This window comes from Alosa pseudoharengus, unplaced genomic scaffold (genome assembly GCF_046254945.1).
Source record: "Alosa pseudoharengus isolate Yale_2024_CS ecotype anadromous, Long Island Sound unplaced genomic scaffold, YU_APseudo_1.1 YU_APseudo_1.1_scf_16, whole genome shotgun sequence".
Taxonomy (NCBI): Eukaryota; Metazoa; Chordata; class Actinopteri; order Clupeiformes; family Clupeidae; genus Alosa; species Alosa pseudoharengus.
In genome coordinates, this window is record NW_027468630.1 from 37,949,253 (window position 1) to 37,971,346 (window position 22,094).

Sequence of the window (22,094 nt, forward strand, 5' to 3'; positions counted from 1 at the left end):
GTTTCTATCATTTTCATTTAATCTGACAATAGACCACACTTCCAGACAAAGTCACTATACCATCTCCTGGCGTTTACACTGGTAATTAAAAAACTGGACAGGCTTTTACCTGGCATACCCTCTAAATAATCTATTAGCAGTGAGGTCACTTTTAAAGATTTTTTTTTTGTTGGGGGGGGGGGGGGCTTGGTGACCCCAACATGATACAGTCTGTAACTCTCCAACAGTGGTTCTTATGGAATTTGTTTATTATCCATACTGTACGTGGGGGCAAGATAACCATGGGTCTTTGTCCAAGCATGTTTGTCACACTTCCAGATGATTAGAACCTTTTAATCATTGTTTTATAGGCATTTTAAACAAAGTACCTAGTTTTCATAGACATTCTCTGATTTACAAATGTCAACACACTTTTTTTTTAAATTTAGTGTATTCTCTTGTCTGTTTCCGATGTTGAAAAATAACTAGAGGATTTAGCCTCTGTGTGACTTTATTTTCATACCATAGTGAAAAAGAGTCATGAACTACTTCTGAAAGTTCACAGACACTCTGATTAACTTAAATAAATAGAAATAATTGTGAGCAACATGTTTTCATTAAAAATATTTATAAGATTTTCCTTTTTCTCAAAATAAATTTGCATTACTTCAAGGTTGGATTTTTCCTATTTTTTTTTTCATTGTGAGATTACAATAAATCACCAACAGATTAATTTTCATACTGGTTTTAGTCATCTTTAGCAGAGGGGCCAATAATTCTGGAGGGTACTGTAAATCTTCTATGCTCCAAGCCCAACGTTTATGGGGGTTTAGGTTTATGGAGACATGTTTCTTATAATCTAATCTTGCCACTGAAAGTTATAAATCACACAATATGTTCTCATGGTAGGCCTATCAGCAGTAGGCCTAGCGTGCGGTGATCATACATTTTGGTAGGGCAGAAAGCCTTGTCTGACTTTTTTTTAATAGCCTATCATTTTGGGCTACATTAAAATTACATATTTTACAGGACTTTGCTGTATGCTTAAATCATGTCACAGTCAGAAATGCAAGTGGATTAAAATTGTAGGTCAGTAGAAGCCCATCAGCCCAAAACTAATTTTCTGTGTTCTATCTGGCCTAATACTAACGGACGTCTAGACAGGCGTCTTTTAGCGCGGATTGCAATCCTTATTGAAGCCGCCAGGGTTATGCGATAAATATATGGATGCGATCGTCAAGGTGCCCTGCCCCAACATTGCATGACACATTAAACTCAACGAGAATCACCGCCATCATCCAAAAGTTGATGTCAATAGACAAAAATTGTTGGAAAGCCTACAGAAACTATAGATAGTTAATGTGAATCACATTATTAAAAATAGATTTGGAGCAATGATTTACTGAGGAACTATTTTTTGTGGAGGATGCTTATAGTTCGCTGCCCCACCTGCCCATATGGACCGCACGCGCCTGTCTATCAATAATAAACATAGACCTGAATATGCTAAGTCAGCCTTTTTTAAATCTTCCAGTCCTGATCTGTTTAAGCTTTCATGATTTTATTAGTGTGAGCCGACAATATTTTCCCATCCACAAAATATTCAGATGGTGATGCGTAGTGTTGCCACCTTTTCAGACTAAATTGGACACCTCTATGCTATAACACTCTTAGGCCCCTATTGATCTAAAACGCATGGTCACTGGCGAATAGCTTATATAAATGTATGGGTTTGTCCAGCCCACATGGGGGGTGGTTTTATTATCAAATGTCAGGCGCCCGGCACAAAAAGGTTGGTCTTATGTTTCTTAATCAGTTATGGGTTAGGCTTAACATCCTTTAAACGGGGGTCTCCAACCCCCGGTCCAAAGCAACTGCATAGGCTTTCTCATTTTTATGATCTATATGGTCTATATCTTCATCAACTATGAGCCTCCTCGACGAGTAGATTAGTCCGCTGAGCCACGAATTTAGGCCAGATTATCCCGGTGCTTCTATCTGTTTTGCGGCACAACTGAATGGTGTTATGGAACCCCGGACTGAAAGAAAAATAAACTAAATGTTTCTCTGATCAATAAATAAATAGTTTGTAATTCATAAAATATAGAGGCATAACATTTAAGTGGTAGTGGTAGACTATGATTGCCCATTCAATGTGTATGTCTGCGCAAGTGGAACTGACAAACTGAACCACTCGTGGGTAGGCTAGAAGCAACGATATTAAAACAATGAAGTACATCCATGTAATGTTCATGAAAACAGCATAGTGATTGGATAGTCTAATTCACTGCATAAAAAAAATGGAAAACAATATGTAGGCCTAGCTTATCGTAGCAAATAGCTTATGGTAATGACAGATTTAAAAACATTTATTTCACTCGTCTTGCTGGAGTGAGCGCATAATGTGGGCTGTTGCGCAAAGAAATGAATTAGAGAGATAATCTGCATCTCCTTTACCAAATGCTATAGTTTTGCTAACATCTCCACTGTTAACGTGGAGTAGGATAGGATAGACAGGATAGTGTCAAGCAGCAGTGAAGTGATAACCTTATACAGGTAGCCAAAGTTCACATCACCTGAGTCAGACAGAAGACGGGCCCTGCTTGCTCTGTTAAAATAGTTCTGCCCCTTCCAAACTGCGTTAAAAGGGTGTATTTAACAGCCAGAATTTCTAAATTTTCCCAGGGGAAACAAACCCCAAACCCCGGTATTATGATCAGCACCACCTCTCACCAAATACTACCAACGTCCCTACCATGGGTCCGTCAGAAATATGACAACTATTGTCCGGTCCATGTAAAGAAAAAGGTTGGGAACCCCTGCTTTAAACCAATGAAAATGACATTTGTCATTCAACAGCAAGCAGTGCAACTTCAAACAGCGCAGCGGTATTTTGATAGTCAGCAGCGCATTTGAAGGAATCTGCTTGCACATGAGACTGTATGGAACAGGTATTCCACTAAACCATGCTTTACTAAAACCTAGCAGATAGCCTACACACATCTGTGTAACCTGTGTTGTGTTGATCCTGCGCGATATATATATTTAACAGGAGTAAAATGAGGTGGGGTGAGAAGGGTTAATGTAACAACAACATATTACAGTTATAGCACTTTTCTTGACACTCAAATTGCATTCACAGGAGAGGCGGAATCTCACTAAACACCACCAATGTGTAGCACCCATCTGAGTGACGCACAACAGCCATTATGTGCCAGAATGTTCACCACACACTTTCAGGTGGAGAGTGAAGGAGTGAATGAACCAATTAAATGAAATCAAATCAAATGTTTATTTGTCACATACATTATACAGGTAGCCTATAAATGCAGTGAAATGCTTGTTCCACTGACTCCAAGACTGTGCAAAGGATATATAAAAAAAGGGAGAAGAATAAAGAAAGAAAGTGCAAAGTGTTTAGGCTATGCTGGTGCTCCTGCTACAATCCTCATTTAGAATCCTGATAGCCTGGGGGTAAAAACTTTTCCGCATTCTCTCCGTGTTGGACTTCAGGCAGCGGTAACGTTTCCCAGACCGTAGGATAGAGAAGAGGCAGTTGTTGGGGTGACTGGGATCCCTGATAATTAGGGCCCGAGCACTAACGGTCCCGGCCTCGCGCACTGAGAGGTGCGAAGCCCTATTGTTTTTGGAAAGATTATTATTGGGGGCCAAGCAGCGAAGCTGCGAGGCAACCATTGAGTTACTAGCTTTTCCTATTATTGGGGGCCAAGCTGCGAAGGCACCCATTGAGTTACTAGCTTTTCCTATTATACTTCTGCCATTGGAGTCTATGGCAGCCCATAGAACGCCTGGCTAAAAAGTGCTGAAATTTGGCAGAAAGTTTCGGGACACTCCACTGACCACTCACACTCATTTACGGATCTCTAAACCCAGCCGTCTATCCCTGGACTGACCTAAGTTCAATGACCCCTACTACGTCACTTTTCGCCATATTGGACCTCCGCCATTTTGGATTTAGTCCAAACTCTACGAAAAGTTTCAGCGTTTACAAATTTCATCCGATTTTCACAGAACTTGGCGGAGATGATCTTCTGCCCGAGCCGCACAAACGATATTTGTCAGATTTTTCAATTTCATTTTTGTTTGCCCGTAACAGCCAATCAAATATGGCGATGAAGCCACCAAACAGGAAGTGGACTAACATCTCCGTGGCACTTTGAGTTAACATAACAAAACTCGATACCATTAGTCACGACGCGGTCCCAATCACTCACAGCAATTTTTATGCATATACATTGAACACTCTAGCGCCACCACCAGTTCAATGTTGGACATGCGTTCATGCGCGTGATCCTTGACTCTTTTGTCTGATTTCACAATTGAGGTAGTGTCTGTGTCCTTGGACCATCCCGAGTTCATCGACTCCTATCCATCCCGAGTTCATCGACTCCTATCCTGTCACTTTCCGCCATATTGGACCTCCGCCATATTGGATTTGGTCCAAACACTACAAAAAGTTTCAGTGGTTACAAATTTCATCCGATTTTCACAGATCTTGGCGGAGATGATCTTCAGACCGAGCCGCACAAACGATACTTGTCAGATTTTTTACTTTCAAGTTTATTTGCCTGTGACAGCCAATCACACATGGCGACGATGCCGCCTTACAGGAATTGGGCTAACATCTCAGCTATGCTTTAATGTATGAAGTCCACACTTGGTACAGGGACTTGGTATCTGATTGTGAGGACACACTACAAAATTGGCATCATGTGGCCTCTATAGGGGGCGCTGTAATACAGGAAATGAGCTTGTATCTCAGCAACGCTTTGGTGTAAAAAGTCCAAACTTGGTATAAGGACCTGTTACCTGATTATGATGACGCACTAGGAAATTGGAATCATTTGGCATCTATAGGGGGCGCTGCAATACAGGAAGTGAGCTCCTATCTTAGCAACGCTTTGATGTATGAAGTCCAAACTTGGTACAGGGACTTGGTACCTCATTGTGAGGACACAGTAGGAAATTGGCATCATTTGGCCTCTATAGGGGGCGCTGTAATACAAGAAGTGGGCTCATACCTCAGCAACGCTTAGTTGTATGAAGTCCAAACTTGATACATGGATATATTAGCTGATTGTGAGGACATGCAAGGAAAGTGGTCTCATTTGACCTCTAGGGGTGCTGTAATAAAGAAAGTCAGCTCATATCTCAGCAACACTTTGGTGTATGAAGTCCAAACTTGGTAGAGGGACATGGTAGCTTATTGTGAGAACGTACAAGGACATTGGTGTAATTTGGCCTCTAGGGGCGCTGTAACAAAGTAAATGAGCTTATTTCTCAGTCATTCTTCATCCAATTGCAATCAAACTTGCTGTGAGTGCTTGCTCATGGCATGGCAATGCCATTCCTGCTATAGCGTACTGCTTGGCCCCCGCATTGCTGCTTGCATCATTTGGCCTCTATAGGGGGCGCTGTAATACAAGAAGTGGGCTCATACCTCAGCAACGCTTAGTTGTATGAAGTCCAAACTTGATACATGGATATATTAGCTGATTGTGAGGACATGCAAGGAAAGTGGTCTCATTTGACCTCTAGGGGTGCTGTAATAAAGAAAGTCAGCTCATATCTCAGCAACACTTTGGTGTATGAAGTCCAAACTTGGTAGAGGGACATGGTAGCTTATTGTGAGAACGCACAAGGACATTGGTGTAATTTGGCCTCTAGGGGCGCTGTAACAAAGTAAATGAGCTTATTTCTCAGTCATTCTTCATCCAATTGCAATCAAACTTCCTGTGAGTGCTTGCTCATGGCATGGCAATGCCATTCCTGCTATAGCGTACTGCTTGGCCCCCGCATTGCTGCTTGCAGCTATATTTGGGGGCCAAGCAGCAAAGCTGCGAAGGCACCCATTGAGTTACTAGCTTTTCCTATTATACTTCTGCCATTGGAGTCTATGGCAGCCCATAGAACGCCTGGCTAAAAAGTGCAGATTTTTTGGCAGAAAGTTTCGGGACACTCCACTGACCACTCACGCTCATTTACGGATCTCTAAACCCAGCCGTCTAGCGCCACCAACGGGTCAAAATTTGGCCGAATATAGAACCGCTGGGTCTAAAGTTATGAAATTCGGCGCACTGATTCAGAACCATCCCATGATCACTCTCACCAATTTACAGAACTCTATGGCCAACACTCTAGCGCCACCAATGGGTCAAACCTGGATTGCATTCACGCATGTGACCATTGAACGGTGGGTCCGATTTTCACAAATCAGGCACTGCTGTAATCCCTGGACCGACCTGAATTCAATGACTCCTATTACGTCACTTTCCGCCATATTGGACCTCCGCCATATTGGATTTAGTCCAAACTCTACGAAAAGTTTCAGCGGTTACAAATTTCTTCTGATTTTCACGAAACTTGATAGAGATGATCTTCTGCCCGAGCCGCACAAACGATACTACTCAGATTTTTCAATTTCATTTTTATTTGCCCATGACAGCCAATCAAATATGGTGACGAAGCCGCCAAACAGGAAGTGGACAAACATCTAGGTGACGCTTTGAGTTAACATAACAAAAATCGATACCATTAGTCAGGACACTGTCCCAATCACTCACACCAATTTTCATGCATATACATTGAACACACTAGCGCCACCACCAGTTTAATGCTGGACATGCGTTCATGCGCGTGATCCTTGACTCTTTTGTCTGATTTTCAAAATTGAGGTAGCGTCTGAATCCTTGGACCATCCCGAGTTCATCAACCCCTATCCCGTCACTTTCCGCCATATTGGACCTCCGCCATATTGCATTTGGTCCAAACACTACGAAAAGTTTCAGCGGTTACAAATTTCATCCGATTTTCACAGAACTTGGCGGAGATGATCTTCAGACCGAGCCTCACAAACGATACTTGTCAGATTTTTTAATTTCAAGTTTATTTGCCCGTGACAGCCAATCACACATGGCGACGATGCCGCCTAACAGGAAGTGGGCTAACATCTCGGCTATGCTTTAATGTATGAAGTCCAAACTTGGTATAGGGACTTGGTATCTGATTGTGAGGCCAAAATTCTGTAAAAGTCATACTGCAGCCTAAACCGTAACTCCTCACACTCCTCCTAAACTCTTCACATTTTCAGGTATGGTTATCAGTACCCCCTTCTACCCATAACCCAAAATTTGGGGTACTGCACCCAAAAGTTGGCGCTATTGGAAAAAAAAGTTAATTATGCTAATTTCTCCTTACCAGATTGACCTAGACTCAAAATTCTTTCATAATATTAATCTCTAAACTTAGATGCATATTTTTGGCCCTGGTCTTATGGTCTAAAAATTTTTACTTTTGACACAATTTCATGGAAAAGCGAAACATTATAAAAAGTTTCACACTCTTCAAAAATAATCAAACTTCACCAAAATTCTCACAGACAATGTTTAGACCAAGCCTCACAAAAGTTATCACTCAGAATTTTGATATTTTGTTCCATTTCAGAGATATAGGCCAATAAAGTTAGACCACTTAGGCCATTTTTCCTAGATCATCTATATTCCTATAAACCGTAAGTCCTAGAAACTTCACATTTTCAATTATTGTTACCAGTACCCCCCACTACCCATAACCCAAAATTTGAGTACTGCACCCAAAGGTGGCGCTCTTGTCAAAAATGCTTATTTCTCCTTACCAGATTGACCTAGACTCAAAATTCTTTCATCATATTAATCTCTACATTTAGATGCATCTTTTTCACTCTGGTCTTATGCTCTAAAAATGTTTACTTTTGCCACAATTTCAGAGAAAAGCCAAACATCATAAAAAGTTTTACAGGCTTCAAAAATTATCAAATCTTCACCAAAATTCTCACAGACAATGTTTAGACAAAGCCTCACAAAAGTTATCAAAATAATTTGGATATGTTGTTCCATTTCAGAGATATAGGCCAATAAAGTTCGACCACTCAGCCCATTTCTCCTATATCACCTATATTCCTATATGAGTATTTTTTTTCCTTGGAGAACAACCATACAACCATCATTATGTGGATACCATTAACAGTGCACATTTTCAGATCTGTACTCTTTTTTATAAAGCCCTTAATTCTATTGTCAAATGTATGTATGTAGGAATTTTCTTGATGTTGTGTGTTTGCCAACACACATTTTAACCATGTGAATGTGACTGCCAGATATGTAGGATTGTTAGTGGCTCAGACCCCGTTTACACGAGCATGTGTATTTTTATAAACGAAGACATTTCCCTACGTTTGAGCCTTTCATTTAGACGCAAACGGAGAATTCGCCCCGTAAAACGGTTATCCAAAAAAACTCCGGCCAAAGTGTTTTTTTGGGAAAACTCCGTTTATGCGTTTGGTTCTAAACTGTGGTAACCGGAGTTTTGGGCAGCCAACGTCACAGTATGCAACAGAAGTACACCAAATGTGCAACCAATGTTTACATTTACATGTTCTCACGTGCGACTTTTCAGGGTTCTGATTGGTTAATGTGAGCTTGAGGCTATCATTAGACTGCCACTGTGGTTTGGCGTGCTCATGACAGCATGTATGTACACGGGTTCGTGTAAACACATTTTTTTTTAAAACGGTCTCGTGTACATGCAGTTTTATTTGCAAACGTAGATGGCCAGATATTCGTTTAGGAAAATACCCTGCTTCGTGTAAACGTAGTCTGAGTGGTATAATGCCTTGTACTGGTGTTTCTTAGGTTGAGTGTTCGAATCCCCGTTAGAACTTTAGGATCAAGCTGCACATGCTATTGGTCATTTAAGATTCACACCATTGAACAGCACCTGAATGACATCAGCCAATCAACATTCACACTCATCAGTTGCCAAGAATCAGAATTCCGAGACACTCTGACATTCAGGGGAACTTATTTGTTTACTATTTTTCCTTTATCATTAAGTCTATCATATTTATATTTCATCCATTAGTATTCTTCTCTACAAATGTCTAATTGCCCCAGAATTTCAAAAAAGTTTTCAGGTGTACTCTTTTAGGAAAGCCCTTCATTTTATTGTCAAATGTATGCTTGGAGTTTTTCTTGTTGTGTGTTTACCAATACACATTTTCACCATGTGAATGTGACTGGCCAACATGTAGGATTGACAGTGGCTCAGTGGGATAATGCCTTGTACAGTGGGGTATACTACGAAGCACGTTAGACATATCTAGGCTATGTAGACATATCAAGGCTTGACAAAGCCTTGACTCAGGGGTATACGTTAAGTGATACTACGATTGCAGTTATGTGATATATTTGTCAAACTAGGCTTTCAGCTCAGATCTCATTCTCGGTGTTGGGATGACTTTGGCCAATCGTGTAACGTGGAGACGCACAAGACCGTCTCTATTTAAAAACAATTACTTCCGCATTCATGAGCGATAGCTTAATCTACACTGCGGTCATTTTTTGTGTCTAACCTATAACATCAAATAAATCAATTGTCATCAGTTGCTGTATGGTATGCACGTCCATAGTTGGATATTTGCACGCACAGCACTATTAAAGCGCATTCGAGCTCCAAAATGTTAGTAGAGGCGGAGCTCCACCTGTAAGATATATGACAGAATCCTACACGTGAGATAACTTCGTTTTTAAGACAATTGATTGGTCAGTGGGCGGTAGATTACACGATTTGAGCTATAACTTAGCACATAACCTCCTCCCGACCAGGTTTGGTTGACAGCATAAGATGCCATGGTGATATAGCGACACTAAAACAAATCCACGTTCGTGTCACAGCATACCCTGGCTTTGAGCGCAACATACCTCGCTAACCCACTAATCGAGATTCGTAGTACACCCCACTGATGATCCTTAGGTTGAGAGTTCAAATCCCCCTTGAAGCATTAGTGTTAGAATACTGTTGGGTTGTGGATGTTAGCATACTACAATAGAATGCTGTTGGGTTGTGGAGGTTAACACACTATAACATTACAGCTACTTGGTACATGGACATGTAGTGCAAGGCAAGTATAACTGTATAATTATAGGCTGTTTATCTTATTGACTCCGACACAGCTGTAGTCTATAATTATTTGTTATTCTTATAATATTTGTCATTTCTTATACATATTTAGTCGGCTCTTCCACTTGACAGAACAACTCTGTATCGGTTAAGGATGTCACGCATGAAACAATGCTGCAGAAACACGAAAATACGACTTTGAGTTTAGTGGGCTATAATTTCAGTTCCAGTTCAGTTTATCTATTGCACGATGGGTAATAATTTAAAGGAATCGTGTTGCAGTCTTGTAAATAGTGACCCTGCAAGATCCCTAGTCATTGCAAAATCATAGTCTGTGACTTAAAACTCTACTACTTGTCTTTAGATGTGAGAGGGTCTGAGACTGTATTTCAAAAATCTTTTCCAAATCTTTGCAAATCTTTCCAAAGTCTGTCAGTGTAAGGAGGGCTTGAGGTGAAAGTGCTGTGGAGAAATTGCAGGATTGTTTGGCTCTGCCACCTAACCACACCCAGTTTACCTGCTGGGAAACCCTGTAGCTCCGGAGCAGGGGCTCAGACCAGGACAAATTGTTTGCTCGCCCTCAGTTCACTCTTTTGTTCATCTCAACCCAGCACTCCAGTGTGTCCTGCTCTGTGTGCGTCTTTGAGTTAACGTAAATCATCACTTTAATGACCCTCACTATGACTTTTGTGATGTTTATCAGTTTGTAGAGTAGCTCTGCCATCATGTGTAAAGTTAAGGTCTTTGTTTGTTGGTTTGGTGTGTTGGAGTCCCATGTGAGACATGATTAGGTGATGTTGGTTGACTTGGGATATTTAGTATTTAGTATTTAGTTGTACCTTATATAGCCATATGATTTCAGTTTATTGTTCAAATGTCAATTGGTTTGTTTGTGAGTTGGGATCTGTACTGATTTACCCCATTTCACTGATTACTCCATTTTCTGTTTGTTTCCTCTTTGATGCAGCACACATACAAGTAAAGAACAAAAGAACAGATTAATTGAAACTCAAATAAAGTTCACTTGTGTTGCACCGAAACCTGCCATCTCCGTGTCATCACTCCATACCATTGAGCCTTCTGGCCGAGGCTCTGCCTGCTCGCCACACACTCACTCTACCTCGACCCACATCGCCCCCTACAGTTCCTTCAGTTGGGTTGTGGAGGTTAGCATACTAGAATAGAATACTGTTAAGAATACTGTTGGGTTGTGGAGGTTAGCACACTATAACGTTACAGCTACTTGTCAGGACTTGTCGTGCAAGGCAAGTATAACTGCATAATTATAGGCTGTTCATCTTAGTGACTCCAACACAGAACCCACCCCCACCCCCTTCACCTACCACCACAAATACAATTCCATTCTGTGGGAAACACTGCCTTCCATTATCAGACCCTTCATCTTATTCATGACAAATGCATAGTCCTGTAGAATAGAGTATTGTTAGAATACTATTGAGTTGTGGAGATTAGCGCACTAGAATACTACTGTTAGAATCAGGGGGTCAAGAGCGTGCAGATTAGCTTCGGCATGTTAGCATACGCCATTTTCAAATATGGCGCTGCATGGAGCATTTGGAACCAGCTCCATGCACGAAAATCCGTGTTGGGCACGAGCTCTCATGCGCGTACATGTTGGTGGGCGGGTACCTATCCGGCGGCTACAGCCAAACGTTATTCAGTGCGTATTTCTTGAGGATCCTATGAGAAGACGCGCATATTATGGTTGTTTATCCATCATATGACAAATAAACAAATAAATTAAATTATATTGATCTTGTTTCGTTGTTGTTTGTCCCGAACAAACATAGCCTAAACATGATTAAAGACAATAAATTACACAACAGCGGCATAAAGACCTTGTCTCGTTACACCATGGGTCTCCAACACGTTGCTCTCAACCTATTGCCGCCCCCTTTGGAGCTTGCCAGAGGCTAAAGCACTAGGCTACTACACAATTATTGCTGCGAGGCATTCCAGCCTACGAATTTAATAAAAAGTAAACCATGCATAATTAAAAAAAAAGCTCAATTTAGACTACTTCGCTATGCAATAAGGTTTCCATTAGATCACAGCGCACGTTCAATGAATGAAGGAAAGGCCTTGTCTCGCAATAAACAGCTGGAAATTCCAACACTTTTTCCACTACACGAAACTTTACAGTGATCATCAAATACCCTCTAGATTTAAATGCCCATCGGTCTCAACATTTAACTATATAATAAAAGTCAAAAAGTAAATTAAATCCCATACCAAAACCGAAAATCGTCTGCGTTTGATAGCCTGGTATGCCGCTCCAAACAAAACGCATGTCTCACAATAACGTACAATGTAAGAAATAAAGGTCTGCCTCGAATAAGTCTACCTCAAATAAATACCTGTGCTTTGCAGCTAAAGTAAATAGCAGACCCTGGACATAATTTAGGATATACGGAAAGTATGCAATCATACGATGTTGGACGCCTGGCGATGCTCTGGCCGTCTACTGTGCCTCTGACACCGCTGCCTCATTTGGATGGTAACTCCACAGGTGAGCGCGAAGATTGGATGTCGTGGATGCGTAAGTAAACTGTTTTTTGCTGAGTCCGCAGACAACATTCTCTTTAACCGTTACTTTACCATCTGCGGTGTACAACTCAAAGTAAAGACACCACATTTTAGATGAGTTGGGGACGTAATTGTCCGCTCAGGCTGACCGTTCTGTGCGTTATCTTCAATACTATCTTTAATATTATTTTCAAAACAGGGTGGCTATTGAGGGCTCTGGCTCCAGTCATTATTGTGGCTACTGGCTATTATTGGCTTGATTTGGTCATGGGCCAACGCTAAAATACGTTTAGAGCACCCGCTGAGATGGCAAACAATAAAATAAAAAACAAACTAATCATAGACTGTAAAAATGCGCTACACTTGGCACTAAAAACCGAATCGTTTATTTATAGTTCAACTACGGATATTTCACGTCATGTTCGAATGCATATTTGCAGCAGGACAGCAGGCAGACCCACTGATCTATAATAGATCAGTGAGGCAGACCGCTTTTAGTTAGAGCCGCTGTGTTATCCAATGAAATTAAGTTGCGCTTCATGCCGACTCCACTCGGACTCCATGCGCGTTCCCGATCAACTTTTTCTTCTTCTTGTTATGAGGCAAGGACTTTATGTGCATTATCGCCACCCTGTTACTGGAGGACGACTCTCTTTTTACAGAATATCCAATAAAAATCGACGTTGGTCCATGCGTCATTTCCAGCTTTGTAACTTGGCGCATGGTCAGAGCCGACTGGCGCTGGATCCGAACCCCAGTGTTCAAGATGGCGTTGACTATGAATTGGCCGGATTTACTAGCCTAGCCTCCGCCATTCATTTGTATGGAGGGCGGGACTTAGTCACTCTCTCCAGTTATATATAATACCTCCATGGTTAGAATACTGTTGGGTTGTGGAGGTTAGCACACTAGAATAGGGTATTGTTAGAATACTATTAGGTTGTGGAGCACACTATAACGTTACAGCACAAGGTAATCCTAATTTTATGCATCAAATTTATTCCAATCCAACTCAAAAGTTTTGAACAACACAAAGTGAAGGTTTTATCCAGATCAAAACCAAGAATAGATTATGTGATCTAATCCAATTTCAGGATCCTTGTTTCCCTTTGAACAAGCCATTTTCAAGATTTGATCCAATCCGATAGCCGAAATCCGGTAACTAAAATCCGATAACCGAAATCCGATCACGTTTCTTTTGAACAATTGGGCCCAAACAATCAAAGCATAATAAAACTAAAAAGCTATGCTACCTCATGTTCGTTTTGCTCGGACCCCGTAAATCACCGCTTGCGGTTATATTTAGGGCCCGAGCACCGAAGGGCGCAAGGCCCTATTGTTTTTGTAAGGATTATTATTAGGGCCCGAGCACCGAAGGGCGCAAGGCCCTATTGTTTTTGTAAGGATTATTATTATCGAGTATTATTATTGTTATTCTACTTTTTTGCTTTCCTGTTTTTGAGGTGGTTAACATGGTCGAAAACTCTTGAAATTTGGCACACACGTCAGGTGTCACGCATCGCAGTTAGGTACAAGAGCTTGACCCCGGGCGTGGCCCAGGGACTCGCTAGCGCCCCCTTAGGTGACTGATCCCGTGGTTGGAAAATATTTTGAGGTGGTTAACATAATCAAAAAGTCTTGAAATTTGGCACACACATCAGGTGTCACACAAAGCAGCTAGGTAAAAAAGCTTGGCCCCGGGTATGGCCCAGAGACTCGCTAGCGCCCCCTTAGATGACTGATCCCGTGGTGGGCATATACTTTCAGCTACACACACCAAATTTGGTAGGTGTCTGTATCTCCCCAAGATGAATGACTTTCGTATGTAAAATGCATTAGCCACGCCCAACAGGAAGTGAGGTATTTGGGATTTTGCGCAGACTAATATGTGATGAAATATGTGATGAATCATGATGCCAAAAGAGGTGCTTCCCATGGGTGAAAACGCATGAAATTTGGCACACACATTAAGTGATACAGTGAAAAGACAGGGATACAAGCTTGGCACCGGGCGTTGCCCAGGAACTCCATAGCGCCCCCTTATGTCACTGTGACTTGTGGTTGGCATATAGTTTTAGATACACACACCAAATTTGGGGGGTGTATGTAACTCCCTAAAACAAACAACTTTTGTATTAACATGCTATAAGCCACGCCCACAGGAAGTGAGGTAATTGAGAATTTGTGCGTTGTGGACATGATCAATTTTAACGTACTCCTCCTAGACGGTTGATCCGATTCATGTCAAAGTTGGTATACATGACGCCGAGATGTTACTGATTCTAAATTGTGAAGCCTTTTTTTGATATGTTGTAATTTGACAAAATGGCGAAATTGTTCATTTTAATAACGTTCCACACAAACAATAAATGTGTCATAATTCACCATGCATGGCTTGAAATGTTTTAAATTTCACAGGTCATTAAAGACCATGTTAATGATAATATTCACATGCCCATAATGCATGTTTGGCATAGCGCCACCAACTGGCAACAGAAAGAATGGCAATTATGCTGATTTCACATGATCAATTTGAACATACTCCTCCTAGACGGTTTGTCAGATTCATTTGAAATTTCGCTGATGTTAAATTGTGAATGGATTTTTGAATTTTGTAATGTATTTGATATGATTTTAATATCTCACCATATAAACAGGAAATGTGTCATAAATCACAGTGCATTGAATGAATGGTCTGAAACTTCTCAGGTTAATAGATATCATGATTATGATGATATCCAGACACCCAATGGGCCTGCCTGGCATAGCGCCACCACCTGGCCAAGCAGGAAATGTGCCAGAAATGGACAATGCCTTAAGTGATTGATCTGAAACTTTATAAAATATTGGATATCATTATTGTGATGATATTCACATGCGTAATTCACAGGCCTAGCATAGCGCCACCTTCTGGCGAAGCAGGAAATGTGCCAGAAATGCTCTATGCTTTGAATAAATGGTCTGAAACTTTTCAGGTTAATAGATATTATGATTATGATGATATCCAGACACCCTATGGGCCTGCCTGGCATAGCGCCACCACCTGGCCAAGCAGGAAAATGTGCCAGAAATTGGTAATGCCTTTATTGGTTGATCTGAAACTTTACAAAATATTGGATATCATTATTGTGATGATATTCCCATATGTAATTCACATGCCTAATATAGCGCCACCATCTGGCCAAAAAGTGTATCAAAAATGTTCTTTGCTTAAAATGAATGATCTGAAATTTCTCAGGTTAATATATATTATGATTATGATGACACACAATGGGCCTGCCTTGCATATTGCCCCACCTGGCCAAGCAAGAAAATGTGCCAGAAAATAACATGCAAAAACAAATAACACACACATCAAATATGTACATTTTACAAATGCACCACGTCGGTGCTTTGTTGGATTCTGAAATGTCATGGGTTGCGGCCCGTAGGTGCTCGGGCCCACCATTGACGCTTGCGGCTATATTTAGGGCCCGAGCACCGAAGGGCGCAAGGCCCTATTGTTTTTGTAAGGATTATTAGGGGTCCGAGCAGCGTAGCTGCAGGAACCCTATTGTTTCTGTACCGTTCATTTTTTGGCCAAAATTCTGTAAAAGTCATACTGCAGCCTATACCGTAACTCCAAAACTCTTGAAATTTTCAGGTATGGTTACCAGTACCCCCCTCTACCCATAACCCAAAATTTGGGGTACTGCACCCAAAGGTGGCGCTATTGGAAAAAAAAGTTAATTATGCTTATTTCTCCTTACCAGATTCACCTAGACTCAAAATTCTTTCAGAATATTAATCTCTAAACTCAGATGCATCTTTTTGGCCCTGGTCTTATGGTCTACAAATGTTTACTTTTTCCACAATTTCATGGAAAAGCCAAACATTATAAAAAGTTTCACACTCTCCAAAAATAATCGAATCTTCACCAAAATTCTCACAGACAATGTTTAGACCAAGCCTCACAAAAGTTATCGCTCAGAATTTTGATATTTTGTTCCATTTCAGAGATATAGGCCAATAAAGTTAGACCACTTAGGCCTTTTTTCCTAGATCACCTATATTCCTATATCCTTGGATAACAACCATACAACCATCATTAGGTGGATACCATTAACAGTGCACATTTTCAGATATGTACTCTTTTTTATAAAGCCCTTAATTCTATTGTCAAATGTATGCTAGGAATTTTCTTGATGTTGTGTGTTTGCCAACACACATTTTCACCATTTGAATGTGACTGCTCAATGTGTATGATTGTCAGTGGCTGAGTGGGATAATGCCTAGTGCTGGTGTTTGTTAGGTTGAGAGTTTGAATCCTGCTAGAGCTTTAGGCTCAAGAAGCACATGCTATTGGTTATTGAAGATTCACACTATTGAACAGCACCTGAATGACATCAGACAATTAACATTCACACTCATTAGTTGCCAAGAATCAGAATGCCGACACACTCTATGACATATAGGGGAACTTCTTTGTTTACTATTTTTCCTTCATCATTAAGTCTATCATATTTATATTTCATCCATTACTGTTCTTCTCTATAAATGTCTAATTGCCCCAGAATATCCACAAGTTTTCAGGTGTATTTTTTCAGGAAAGCCCTTCATTTTATTGTCAGATATATACTTGGAGTTTTTCTTGTGTGTTTACCAACACACATTTTCACCATGTGAATGTGACTGCTGAATGTGTATGATTGTCAGTGGCTGAGTGGGATAATGCCTAGTGCTGGTGTTTGTTAGGTTGAGAGTTCGAATCCTGCTAGAGCTTTAGGCTCAAGATGCACATGCTATTGGTTATTGAAGATTCACACTATTGAACAGCACCTGAATGACATCAGACAATTAACATTCACACTCATTAGTTGCCAAGAATCAGAATGCCGACACACTCTATGACATATAGGGGAACTTCTTTGTTTACTATTTTTCCTTCATCATTAAGTCTATCATATTTATATTTCATCCATTACTGTTCTTCTCTATAAATGTCTAATTGCCCCAGAATATCCACAAGTTTTCAGGTGTATTTTTTCAGGAAAGCCCTTCATTTTATTGTCAGATATATACTTGGAGTTTTTCTTGTGTGTTTACCAACACACATTTTCACCATGTGAATGTGACTACCCAATATGTAGGATTGTCAGTGGCTCAGTGGGATAATGCCTAGTGCTGGTGTTTGTTAGGTTGAGGGTTCGAATCCCCGGTAGTGCTTTAGGCTCTAGCTCGAATACTATTGGTTATTGAAGATTCACACCATTGAACAGCACCTGAATGACATCAGGCAATCAACATTCACACTCATCAGTTGCCAAGAATCAGAATGCCGAGACACTCTATGACATTCAGGGGAACTTCTTTGTTTACTATTTTTCCTTCATCATTAAGTCTATCATATTTATATTTAATCTATTAGTGTTCATCTCTACAAATGTCTAATCGCCCCTCCATGCTTGGAGTTTTTCTTGTGTGTTTACCAATACACATTTTCACCATGTGAATGTGACTGGCCAACATGTAGGATTGACAGTGGCTCAGTGGGATAATGCCTTGTACTGGTGATCCTTAGGTTGAGAGTTCAAATCCCACTTGAAGCATTAGTGGGTTGTGGATGTTAGCATACTACAATAGAATGCTGTTGGGTTGTGGAGTATAACATTACAGCTACTTGTCAATATGGACTTGTAGTGCAAGGCAAGTATTACTGTATAATTATAAGCTGTAGCCTATAATTATTTGTTATTCTTATAATATTTGTCATTTCTTATACATATTTAGTCGGCTCTTCCACTTGACAGAACAACTCTATATCGGTTAAGGATGTCACGCATGAAACAATGCTGCAGAAACATGAAAATACGACTTTGAGTTTAGTAGGCTATAATTTTCAGTTCCTGTTTATCTATTGCACAATGGGTAATAATTTAAAGGAATCATGTTGCAGTCTTGTAAATAGTGACCCTGCAAGATCCCTAGTCATTGCAAAATCATAGTCTGTGACTTAAAACTCTACTACTTGTCTTTAGATGTGAGAGGGTCTGAGACTGTAGTCTTTCAAAAATCTTTTCCAAATCTTTGCAAATCTTTCCAAAGTTTACCCGCTGGGAAACCCTGTAGCTCCGGAGCAGGGGCTCAGACCAGGATAAATTGTTTGCTCGCCCTCAGTTCGCTCTTTTGTTCATCTCAACCCAGCACTCCAGTGTGTCCTGCTCTGTGTGCGTCTTTAAGTTAACGTAAGTCATCACTTTAATCACCCTCACTATGACTTTTGTGATGTTTATCAGTTTGTAGAGTAGCTCTGCCATCATGTGTAAAGTTAAGGTCTTTGTTTGTTGGTTTGGTGTGTTGGAGTCCCATGTGAGAGATGATTAGGTGATGTTGGTTGACTTAGGATGTCAAGTATTGTTTAGTTGTACCTTATATAGCCATATGATTTCAGTTTATTGTTCAAATGTCAATTGGTTTGTTTGTGAGTTGGGATCTGTACTGATTTACCCCATTTCACTGATTACTCCATTTTCTGTTTGTTTCCTCTTTGATGCAGCACACATACAAGTAAAGAACAAAAGAACAGATGAATTGAAACTCAAATAAAGTTAACTTGTGTTGCACCGAAACCTGCCATCTCCGTGTCATCACTCCATACCATTGAGCCTTCTGAGTCACACCATTGAACAGCACCTGAATGACATCAGGCAATTAACATTCACACTCATTACACACTGCTGGTGTTTGTTAGGTTGAGAGTTCGAATCCTGCTAGAGCTTGAAGCTCAAGATGCACATGCTATTGGTTATTGAAGATTGACACCATTGAACAGCACCTGAATGACATCAGGCAATTAACATTCACACTCATTAGTTGCCAAGAATCAGAATGCCGACACACTCTATGCCACATAGGGGAACTTCTTTGTTTACTATTTTTCCTTCATCATTAAGTCTATCATATTTATATTTCATCCATTACTGTTCTTCTCTATAAATGTCTAATTGCCCCAGAATATCCAAAAGTTTTCAGGTGTACTCTTTCAGGAAAGCCCTTCATTTTTTTGTCAAATGTATACTTGGAGTTTTTCTTGTGTGTTTAGCAACACACATTTTCACCATTTGAATGTGACTGCTGAATGTGTATGATTGTCAGTGGCAGAGTGGGATAATGTCTAGTGCTGGTGTTTGTTAGGTTGAGAGTTGATTCCTGCTAGAGCTTTAGGCTCAAGATGCACATGCTATTGGTTATTGAAGATTCACACTATTGAACAGCACCTGAATGACATCAGACAATTAACATTCACACTCATTAGTTGCCAAGAATCAGAATGCCGACACACTCTATGACATATAGGGGAACTTCTTTGTTTACTATTTTTCCTTCATCATTAAGTCTATCATATTTATATTTCATCCATTACTGTTCTTCTCTATAAATGTCTAATTGCCCCAGAATATCCAAAAGTTTTCAGGTGTACTTTTTCAGGAAAGCCCTTCATTTTATTGTCAAATATATACTTGGAGTTTTTCTTGTGTGTTTACCAACACACATTTTCACCATGTGAATGTGACTACCCAATATGTAGGATTGTCAGTGGCTCAGTGGGATAATGCCTAGTGCTGGTGTTTGTTAGGGTTGAGGGTTCAAATCCCCGGTAGTGCTTTAGGCTCTAGCTCGAATACTATTGGTTATTGAAGATTCACACCATTGAACAGCACCTGAATGACATCAGGCAATCAACATTCACACTCATCAGTTGCCAAGAATCAGAATGCCGAGACACTCTATGACATTCAGGGGAACTTCTTTGTTTACTATTTTTCCTTCATCATTAAGTCTATCATATTTATATTTAATCTATTAGTGTTCATCTCTACAAATGTCTAATCGCCCCTCCATGCTTGGAGTTTTTCTTGTGTGTTTACCAATACACATTTTCACCATGTGAATGTGACTGGCCAACATGTAGGATTGACAGTGGCTCAGTGGGATAATGCCTTGTACTGGTGATCCTTAGGTTGAGAGTTCAAATCCCACTTGAAGCATTAGTGGGTTGTGGATGTTAGCATACTACAATAGAATGCTGTTGGGTTGTGGAGTATAACATTACAGCTACTTGTCAATATGGACTTGTAGTGCAAGGCAAGTATTACTGTATAATTATAAGCTGTAGCCTATAATTATTTGTTATTCTTATAATATTTGTCATTTCTTATACATATTTAGTCGGCTCTTCCACTTGACAGAACAACTCTATATCGGTTAAGGATGTCACGCATGAAACAATGCTGCAGAAACATGAAAATACGACTTTGAGTTTAGTAGGCTATAATTTTCAGTTCCTGTTTATCTATTGCACAATTGGTAATAATTTAAAGGAATCATGTTGCAGTCTTGTAAATAGTGACCCTGCAAGATCCCTAGTCATTGCAAAATCATAGTCTGTGACTTAAAACTCTACTACTTGTCTTTAGATGTGAGAGGGTCTGAGACTGTAGTCTTTCAAAAATCTTTTCCAAATCTTTGCAAATCTTTCCAAAGTTTACCCGCTGGGAAACCCTGTAGCTCCGGAGCAGGGGCTCAGACCAGGATAAATTGTTTGCTCGCCCTCAGTTCGCTCTTTTGTTCATCTCAACCCAGCACTCCAGTGTGTCCTGCTCTGTGTTTGTCTTTGAGTTAACGTAAGTCATCACTTTAATCACCCTCACTATGACTTTTGTGATGTTTATCAGTTTGTAGAGTAGCTCTGCCATCATGTGTAAAGTTAAGGTCTTTGTTTGTTGGTTTGGTGTGTTGGAGTCCCATGTGAGAGATGATTAGGTGATGTTGGTTGACTTGGGATGTCAAGTATTGTTTAGTTGTACCTTATATAGCCATATGATTTCAGTTTATTGTTCAAATGTCAATTGGTTTGTTTGTGAGTTGGGATCTGTACTGATTTACCCCATTTCACTGATTACTCCATTTTCTGTTTGTTTCCTCTTTGATGCAGCACACATACAAGTAAAGAACAAAAGAACAGATGAATTGAAACTCAAATAAAGTTAACTTGTGTTGCACCGAAACCTGCCATCTCCGTGTCATCACTCCATACCATTGAGCCTTCTGAGTCACACCATTGAACAGCACCTGAATGACATCAGGCAATTAACATTCACACTCATTACACACTGCTGGTGTTTGTTAGGTTGAGAGTTTGAATCCTGCTAGAGCTTGAAGCTCAAGATGCACATGCTATTGGTTATTTAAGATTGACACCATTGAACAGCACCTGAATGACATCAGGCAATTAACATTCACACTCATTAGTTGCCAAGAATCAGAATGCCGACACACTCTATGACATATAGGGGAACTTCTTTGTTTACTATTTTTCCTTCATCATTAAGTCTATCATTTATATTTCATCCATTACTGTTCTTCTCTATAAATGTCTAATTGCCCCAGAATATCCAAAAGTTTTCAGGTGTACTCTTTCAGGAAAGCCCTTCATTTTATTGTCAAATGTATACTTGGAGTTTTTCTTGTGTGTTTACCAATACACATTTTCACCATGTGAATGTGACTGGCAAAGATGTAGGATTGACAGTGGCTTAGTGGGATAATGCCTTGTACTGGTCATCCTTATG